This window comes from Amphibalanus amphitrite, unplaced genomic scaffold (assembly GCF_019059575.1).
Source record: "Amphibalanus amphitrite isolate SeventyFive unplaced genomic scaffold, NRLGWU_Aamphi_draft 001479F_arrow, whole genome shotgun sequence".
Classification (NCBI taxonomy): Eukaryota; Metazoa; Arthropoda; class Thecostraca; order Balanomorpha; family Balanidae; genus Amphibalanus; species Amphibalanus amphitrite.
The window spans coordinates 149734-159971 of NW_024882972.1; the positions used below are offsets into that span (position 1 = coordinate 149734).

The window sequence follows — 10238 nt, forward strand, 5'->3', positions numbered from 1 at the left end:
CCCAGTGTGCGCCGGGACAAGAAACTGGCGGGGGGGCCGATTCGGCCCCCCCCTGAGATCTCGAGAACGAAGCAAGATAGCGACAAGCGGTAAACGGCATCGGATACGCATGGACAAGGTCTACAATTTTTACTAAGGTCATTTTCAGGTCAGATCAAAGATGACGTCACAGGGGTCGAAAAAGTCAAAATGGCGGCGCTAGATATGGAGAGAGTTTTTCTCGAATAACTTTCGAATTAGTCAAGATAGGAACAAACTAAGGGCATCATCGTGATCCTCTCGTCAATCCGCATCGAATGATATATGTTGACCTCGAAAGGTCAAGGTCAAAGGTTGACCTCAGGTCACGTGACCTCGAGGTCATCATGTATATCATTCGATGCGTCTTGACGAGCTGAACACAATGAGACCATCCACGCGTCTGTATCTTGTTCCTGTACGGAGTTATTGGCCAAAAACCTTTTGTGACCTTTGATGACGTCACATGACCTCACAGCTGCCCAACAGCAAAACAGACCTCAAGGTAGTGAAGGGTGATCGTATATGAAGTCATGTATGGTATATGGGGCCATTCCGACCCGTTTTAGTGGTAAAAACAGGGAGTTGATTTTTCCCCCATTGACTTATAATGGGGAGGTCGCGAAACTGACCTGACCTTAGGTCACCGATATCAAAATTCCGAGATATACAAATTGCACATACTGGTACCCTAACTAAAGCCTGAAGAGAAGAACTTGATCGGTCAAAAACTCTAGCTCTGGCGTGATTGCAAACTTTTCTGAGGTAGGGTCACCAAACCGCCTCTGGTGACCTGACCTGAGGTCAGATCAACTCAAAATTTTCAGACATGTTGCGTAGAAGCCTTTTAGGAAAAGTCAGAAAATTTGAGCTTCCTAGCTCAACGCGTTTGGGAGAAATAACCAAAAAACCTCAGGGGGGGGGCTCCTGAGGCCCCCCCCCCCGCCAGGAATAGGGTTAAACGGGGCTTAAAGTCTCCCTGGTGCACGTTTTGAAAGCGTCTTTTTAAGTATTCTTTATTTTTGAAAGTCCATTTAGGACATTTGTTGATTGCCTTGTGGCGCTTCCATATACCTACCCAATCGTCCCGGCCCCCGCCGAAGTTAGTTGGTAGCACTGCTGCTCCACGGCGTACATTTCCTACCAGCCCATAGGGTTTACATGTTAAATGGCCTGTTTTCAGCGAGCGATATCTCGGTCAACCTTTGAAGGAATCAATGGTTCTTAGTCTCAAATGATAGATCGATGAATTTTCTTTCGACAATTCCTCTACCATTTTTCACGAAACCCAGCCGATCTTCTACGGCGTACAGGGTAAAGATTTCTCTGCACGCCAGCACCCGCGATCCGCCTCTCCTATCGTCGGCGCGCGGTCATCGGTAGCGCAGTCGGTAGCGTATCGGGCTACGGATCCGAGGGTCGTGAGTTCGAATCCTGGGAGCGCCGCGTGATTTTGGCCAGGGTTGGATAAAAGCCGGCTTAAATTGAATTTATGCCAGCCAGTGGTTTAAACCGGTTTAAACCGGTTTAAACCGGCTTAAATTAATAAAAACCACCTTCAGTCAAAACATCTACTATAACTTATCTTGTGGGTCAGTGTACTCTGTACTCGTTGGTGAATGTGCAGAGTGCACGAAGTCAATACCTGTGTCATTTGGTATTATGTCAACATTTTGGCATGTGATTATGTTGACAATCTGGTCAGTATGTAACTAAGCTAAGAAACAAAGTAGGGATAAGGCATAAGCACATTCTAATCTTAACATTCGGTATACCAGTTAAAAGTCTCACTTTATTTTACATGTAAAATGTATTCTGACCAATCGTCTGGGGACTGGGCCAGAAACACTAGAAAAAAATTATTTATCATGGTAGGTACTAGGTAGCACCCATTCTGTGATTTAATTGCACAGGAAATAATTGTAACAACTCATCATTTATAAATCTTCTGGAATGTTCCTATGGTTTGTGTTTTTTTTCAGGTAGTGCATGTTTTTTTCTTGGTATAACAGTGTCCCTAACTAATCACACTTATTATTGTTTTTTACATGTACTATGGAGCCTATAATGGTGGCCGTGCTGTCAATTCCTTTGTTTAGTGTCACTGACTGCTTAAGCAATAGACAGTTCCCTAGTAAATAGGCAATGTTCTGTATGATAGTTCTTAGGCCCTTACCATTCACTGATCCTTGCACCATGCATTTGGCATTAGGTCATGTTTGCTACAGCTTCTCATAAAATTGAAATTGGTTTCTTTATTGAAGCTGTCTTCAAGACCTTTCATTCCATAAACTACCCATGTAAACAACTAGTTTTGTAAAACACTGCAAATCAAAATAAACATTTGATACAGGGTGATACAGATCAATAATGAGTCACATAAAGTCAACCCCAGGAAAAAACATTACAAGTTAGCATGTAAAATTGAAAGGTGTGTAGGTATAGAAAATGTGAAGAGAAGAAGCAGTTTAACCCAAGTGATGTTACGACAAGTTAACGTAAGTGGCTTTTATTATGTTGGTGCACACTGGTTTAAACCGGGGTGGCTTAAATTAGTTTATGCCAGCCGGTTTAATCCATGGATTAAACCGGTTTAAACCGGCTGCTGGCATAAATTTGCCAACCCTGATTTTGGCTAGAATCGAATGATGTAGATTCTTGAATGTTTGCATAATCAATTATTAATAGCTAATGGAATGTATCTGCCCACTAATCGGCCCCTAAAACCTGTTATTTTAGAAATTTAAGAAATGAATGTCACGTGCGCGTCACAACTGCCAACCATAAGCGTTACCATATTCTAGTTTGAACTAACTTTTTGCTAGTCCCGACCACATATAGTAGGTTTTCTAGTAGGTATACTAGAAATTCCTACCAAAGTTCGTCCTACCCGTCACTCAATATACCCTGCAATCGTCCCGGCCAATTCCTGCAAAGTTCCTGCTCGATCCGGGGCTCGCGATGGGTTTTCTGCCTAGCAATATTAATAGCCCGCCTAATCCTCGTAGTTACTAGCGAAAAACATAAAAAGATGCTGTTTTACTGCCTTGTGAATCGTGCCCAGGTTTCGGTAAGGCAAAACACGAATTTTCCAGCTCAGTAATCGGTAGCTGAGTACGTTGCGGCTTCTGTAGCTAAGTTGCGGACGATCTGGACCACCTGTAGCACGGGGTTTGCACGCCCAGGCGGCGCTGTGTGTACAGAGCTGCCCAGTGAGGTCGGCTGGCCGGGCCGCGGCAGGGTCGGAAGCCGCCTCAGAGACCGGCACCACCGGCCGGGACCAGAGACGAGAGCCAGGGGCCGGGACCGGAGGAAGTTATCGGGGACCGGGACCAGGCACCGGGACGGGAGGAAGGACCGGGACAGACGGCGGGACCAGAGACACCGGTACCGGAGACTGGGACAGAGGCGACGGACGGCCACAGTCTGGCCACTGTCCCGCTACCCCGGTCCGGTGCCGTCCGGTGCCGTCCGGCGGCCACAGTCTGGCCGCCACCACTTACCCCGGTCCGGTGCCGTCCGGTGCCGTCCGATGCCGCCAATGTCCTGCTACACCGGTCCTGCTACCGCCGTCCGGTGCCGTCCGGTGCCGCCACTGTCCTCACTCTTTCCGCGTTCAGGAAATCGCATGCGAGAGCCTATTCAAATACATTGTAATTCTTCTCGCATCAATCGCTTGCGGGAGGTGCGTGCGATTGATGCGGGCGTGCTTCCATGTATTTGAATAGGCTCTCGCATGCGATTTCCTGACTGTGGAAAGAGTCTGTTTCAGGCTTTACCCATAGTCAACCTACCCGATCGAATTCCTTTTCTGTATATACGGACTGTCGACTTTTATTGCAATACTTTGAAGGAGTTGATGCCAAATATCAAATGTATGATACGATGACATTCCAAGGAAAGCTTACCCAACGCCTTAGCTTTGTACGTTTCCTAGGAATTCCTTCCATTCAACGAATTTGCAGCCAACAACTCGTTGACTTCTTGTGCTCTTCTTAAAATGCCCACGTGATAACCGCACGCCTAAAGTGTTTCCAGAGCTCCCGGCTCCTTGTCATTCGAAAGCACGTCGAAGAGCGCACTGGCTTATTTTGAACTTAAGACCTGTGGATTTGGAAGTGGAAGTTACACGATCGAAGTCACATGTGTGGCTCGTTAATTGCCATTAGTGTAGCTGGGTGCGTACCCGCGCGCTCTGTGGGACTCCCCACACGCACCGACAGCACGCGGTCCACCCCAGCCGCCCCCTGACACGCTGGCGGGCGCACTACGTAAAAAGTTATGTTCCCATCATTTACGCCCGGCCAGCGGGAAGTGTGGTGCGATCGACGTCATTCGAGCGGCGAGCCGTGAGCCAGGCATTCTTTGCTCCAAAGTCACGCACCACTTCCAGGAATAAATGTGCATGCGTATACATACATTTATTATATTCCCTTTCCTGAACAAGCCTCGTTTTCCTCTCGTGTAGGTTGGGCGCTGCCGAGCGTGTGGTGTCTGTATCCATCGCGCCATGTTTATGTTGGTAAAGGCCGATAGCTGATATCCATGGACACTGGACGGCAGCACCCGCCGTCACCGCCGTCACCGCTAGTATCGTCGCACGCAGCATCGTGTCTCTGAGAAGCGCCGCCTTCTGCTGCAAGGCCGGCGGAACTATGAACGGCTCTAGAATGCTGACATAAAAGTCAACAAGGTGTGTGTATTAGTAAGGCATGCCAAAATCAGAAGGGATATTAACTTGGTTAATGTGTTTCCGGGCCTAAATTTAGTTCCAGCTCTGGACCTTGGGCATCGGATCACTACTAACAAGACCAGTAAAACGCCTTTTGGGCGAAGAACGAGCGAGCGAGATAGTGAGCCCTGCACGTGCAGAAGGGCGAGAGGGTACTTCCAACGGGCTTGTGCAAAGCACCCTTCTAACCGGTCGCTAGCGGTGTACCAAATTTGAACGCAATCGGCCCAGCCGTTCCTGAGATCTGGAAGCGGCATTCTGCACGTGGGCACGTGCAAACGGGGTCCAAAATGACTTTTGCACGGCACCCTACTAACCGGTCCCCAAGCGTGTACCAAATTTGAGCGTAATCGGCCCAGCCGTTCTCGAGATCTGGAAACGCCCCCTGCACGTGTGCACGTGCAGTAGCACCCTAACCGCAACACATGGGAATGCATTGCCTGGTGGGTGCCTACCTGTATGCCAAGTTTCAGCGAAATCGCCCCAGTAATTACCGAGTTATTAAAATGGGAACAAATTTGACACCTCTTATTGTTGTATTTTGCACGTGCACTGGGGGTGACCCACATGCATGGAGAGTATCCTATTTTTGGTAGAAAGGATGCAGCTACCCTATAAAAATTACCGCAAGTCAATCGCCCAAGCGGCTGCTGAGATATGAGCCTTTCAAAATCACTACTTTTGTAAAACAGCTTGAACACCCTTGACTTTTCACGTGGCACGTGCCACGACGGTCACTGAGATGTATCAAAAGTAGTCAATTACGGGGTAGAAGGGATGGGGCTACCCAGCAAAAAAGACCGCAGGCCAATCGGTCCAGCGGTTGCTGAGATATAAGCCTCTCAAAAGCGTTACAGGCCGGGCCGGGCCGGGCCGGGCCGGGCCGGGCCGGGCCGGGCCGGGCCGGGCCGCTCATACTGAGATTTTTCCGTTATATTGAAAAGACTCGCTTCGCTCGCTGCGCTCGCTCGCTCGTAATGATTTGGATTGTGTCGAGGATAGATGGCCAGCGATTTGAACATCAGGCATTAACTAGGTATTATTCCGGTGTCTTATTGCGATAGGACGCTGTCCGGGCACAGTGTGACGGCGACTGGTATTAATTAATTTTTACCTCTGCGAGCTGAGTTTCTACGCGAGCCATGATGTCAGCGGCCAGAGCAGTGAGCGCAGCGGGCGGAGACTGGCCACAACTGGTCGGCGGCCGGTCGTCACTGCCCTCCCTGGGAACAAGAGTGAAAACTCGGCCGGCTTCTGGGAAACTAGGCAGCGCTCTGAGCGCGGCGGGCTTTTATTCAGTCCGTGTTGAAACTAGGTCGGGCTATGTTTTCTTGTTTTTTTTTTTTCAGCATTTGCTTAGTTCGTAATTAAGGTGACGCAGCAACTGTGATTCCCATGGACTTGACCCAATTTCTTGCATTGAGATCTTGATACCTATCTTCATTGGAACCTTTTCACCTTTTCAATGATTGCTGCATGTTTTTTTACATTTGTTGTTGATCTGGAGCTACAGATGCTCGATATTTTAGTTTCTCAGTACTACATCTTTTTACGGCGAAATATGACATATCTATGGCGAACTGTCGAAATTGATTAAACTTTTTCTGAACTGTGTGCACTGCGGCCTAAATTTGGCGTAACCAGGTGTACGGTTCATTTGTATTGCGTAATTTCTTGTCGACAAAATATTTTTACTTTCCCGTACGAAGTTTCTCTGTGGCAGAAGGTGAATACTGAACGGGTTTGCCGACGTTCCATGGCCGCTGCCTCTGTGCGGTGGGGCCGCCCGCGGACGGACCGGCCGGCGCCTCTGCGCGGTGTGGCCGGCCGCGGACGGACCGGCCGGCGCCTCTGATCTCCGCCCGGCCGGCGCTCGGTACGGCCGATTAGCGGCGCGCCGGCTACCGTGTCGCGCCGGCCGACCACCTGAGCCGGGCCACTGCAGAGGTCCCTCTCAGCGCGTGGCTCCGGCCGGCCGGCCACCTGGGCCGGGCCACTGCAGAGGCTCCTCTCAGCGCGTGGCTCCGGCCGCCGCCGCGCCGACCGCTCCCGGACGCGTATTTTGAATTCACCATAGGGCTCAGCCATTCCTAGAGGAATTCTAGGCACCTTGGAAAAAAGCGAAATCGCGCTAGGGATTTCAGCCGATCTGGCAGCTCTTCCGATGCCACTGGCGCGCCTTTTAATCCAAAGCGCCTTTTTCGTGTCTCATGTTTGCTCGTTTATTGCGGAGGCCTATATATGCTTCAAGATGCTGGAAAAGGTTGGTGATTAATAAGTATTTCCATTTTAGGTGCATGTTCTTTGCAAGAAATACAGTTGTTGTTGCTGTTGTTGTGGGTTAGGGCGCAAGAAATACAGGTATATGTCAAGTTTAGGTCCTAACTATAACTGTGACGCTGTTGATACAAATCTATAACAGCAAAAAAATTATGTTTTAGGTTACGTTAGGTTGTAAGTTTTAGGTTGCATTGTAGGTTTGTAGGTAGTAGATTGGTAGGTTATAGGTGAAAAGGTAAGGTTAGTTCAGGTTTGATTATGTTTTCTTTTAGTTACGAGACATATAAGTATCATTTTTGGATTCAGGATGTCAAATAATGGTCAGAAACACTAAATTCAAAATCAACTAATTTTGAAGCGGGGACCTCCATGTGTACCGGCCAAATAATGTAAGAATATGAAAAAATTATCCATGAAATCTGCTTAGGACTTAAACTTGACATTTACCCACATGGCTATAGGTATCACCAGCAGAATTATAATCTTTACATAATTTTTAAAAAATGCTGTAAGTGAAGATTATGAGTCGTGTAACCCTTGTTACTATATTGATATTAAATATTGAATAGGTACAAGTCCGCCACCAACTTTATGGAACATTCCTTCTTCCAACAGGATCACTTCCAAGTAATCTGGAAGGCTGATGCCAAGTACATCTTGTGCGAGAAGCTTGATATGATTCCTGACCTGGAACCGGTGAGCATCAAATATAGCAATTTGCTTATAGCAATAGCAATTGCTGATGATGGCAATTTCAATTTGCAGTAACACATATTATATGTAATTGGTTTGAGCCATGTTGCAATCATTTCATAAATGAAAACTTGCATTTTTAAAATGGAACTATCAACTTTCCCCACAGGCTTCAGTAACAAAGTTTTATCAATTGTGAATGACAATATTATTGGTATGAGTGGTGTGTGCGGTGATCTGTATTTGAATATAACGCGTCTTGTCACTAAGTATTTGTCATCTGCATTATAGCTGACTATTACGGTAATACGATCGTGCATTGGTCCCAGACAAGAATACCCCAGTGAGACCTTGCATTATTTCGTTTCAGGAGTTGATGGAGGGCACCACTGTGGCCTACCGATGTCCGTCCGGCGTCAAAGGAATCGGCCCTGCAGTGGATTCAGCTGTACCAAGAGGCCGCCAACATCACCCTGACGACGTACGACTCCATGTCGAATGGCCAAAGGGTGGTGTACTGGGTGAGAGCTTTAGTTTATGAAATACCAGTTTGGGCTCGCCGTGTAAAGCTCGGCAGGGGGGTACTTTTGCCCGAGCAATCGACCTGGGCCCGCTAATGGAAAATTCTGCTGGTGCAGAGCCTCCTGAGGGTTCAGCAAAGACCCGCCGTATGAAAGCCTGTCGGGGTCTACTGACAGAGGGCCCGGCGGCCTGGGCTCGCTGCATGAATCCCCAGCTTGATGCCGCGTACTGAGGACCAGTCATCCAGCCGTCATACCGGGTGTCTCGGAGGACTGGACGGGCACCTACCAGCGGGCCCGCTAGATTTCGGGAGGGTCAGCTGACCCCTTTGTCCCCCTGACTCCTCCCTGGCTGGGTGCGCCACTGCACCCAGTAACTTTTACTCTTTTATATCGCAGGAAGGTGCGGGTTAATGAAACACCATGTTCAGGGTCAGTAAAAAAGGTAACGTTTTTAAATCGAGAAACTTTCATCCTCATTTAAATGACGGACTAATGAGTGGCAATTGATTTCATCACTTTTGTTAATGTTGTCAATTTTTTTTCAGGCCAGGCTTCGTTGTCACCACGACGTCCCAGAAAAGCCGAGTCGTCCGAGGAAAAACCAATCCGCCAAGGACACCGGGTGCCCCCTGCGCCTGAAAGTGACTGTCGCCAACATTCCAAAACGGCAAGTTTCTCACCGTCTTTTGTCATTGGCACCTTTTACCAGGGCTGCGGAGTCGACCCAACTTTAGCCAACTCCGACTCCGACTCCGGCCTCACAAAATCGACTCTGACTCCGACTCCGACCTATTAGTTCTGGAAAGCATTTATTTGGCCCTTTGGTTCACCGAACCAGTGCAGAGACGTGAACTTCGGGAGAAAAGAAAAGGTTGATCAAAATCGTAGGTCGATTTTGTTGTCTGACCACTTTGGATCATCGGGATAATTGCCATTTTGCTTTCACCAGACAACAATTTCACTTGATGGAAGGCGATTTTCGGACTACATGGCCGGAGTCGGTAAAATCTTATCGACTCTGGCCAAGAAAAAAGATCGACTCCGACTCCGACCAAAACTGTTGACTCCGACCGACTCCGACTCCGACTCCGCAGCCCTGCTTTTTACAAACGCCTTAGTTGATCAAACGATCAACCGCAATTGAAAAAACTACATATTTGATGAAGGAGTTCGCTGCCGAAAAGATTTCAAGTCGCTATCTTTCTTAGTTGTGCCAATCTTGGCTCAGAAAACTAAAAACGGTGATAATCCGAAACATTTCACCTCGCTCGTTCCTTGCCTCAAAAGGTTTCTTGCTGGTACCTTATAAAAGTGCGTGGAAGGAGCGGAATTTCTTCTGAATAACACCATCGTCTCGTGTTTTTTATATTTGTTGACGAATCCACCCTTTCCAGGAATAGGTCTACAGACCCATGCGCGGCTTACGAGCTACGGGTGACATGTAACAAGAAGCCCCACAACCACGCCGTGGACAACGCTGCCGCTCTGAGACATCGACGCGTCTCTGAGCTGACGAAGGCCCGGCTGATGGAGCTGTTCCAGCACCACCACTCGCCCTCCACGGCGCTGGAGACCCTGAAACTACAGCTTCAGGAGGAGCATGGGAGCGCCTACCCGTCGGTGGCCGCAGACCGAGCCATTGTCCCAGATAGGATGGCCGTCTACTAGTAAGTTTTTAACAGCTTGATGCAAAGCCACACTGCCACAGTTAGCAAGTCTGTAGGGACAGTATCTGAAATTATTAGACTTTCCTCTAAAGTTACACATGATTCTCATATATGAGATGCAATTGATCGTTACAGGAGCAGAGATGATAGGGCTACTCAAAAGAAGGCCGCATGTCTGGGATATGTGGTTGCGATCCGAGATGATCTGGCCATTGACAATTTTTGGGTCCCCTATTGCAATCTGCCTGCTTTCGTGTCACATCCAGTTCTACTGTATCTATGAATTGTGTTGTGCTAAAAACTCGCAACATTTTACGCTGCGAT

General features: G+C 48.2%; 1 long non-coding RNA gene across 1 annotated transcript; it reads left to right on the forward strand.

Moving 5' to 3' along the window:
• The first annotated feature begins 6808 nt into the window (after positions 1–6808).
• On the forward strand, positions 6809–8842 carry LOC122373340. The gene is made up of 4 exons (XR_006255029.1): positions 6809–7013; positions 7646–7726; positions 8094–8244; positions 8793–8842. It is a non-coding gene; the product is annotated as an uncharacterized LOC122373340 (long non-coding RNA).
• The last annotated feature ends 1396 nt before the right edge of the window (positions 8843–10238 follow it).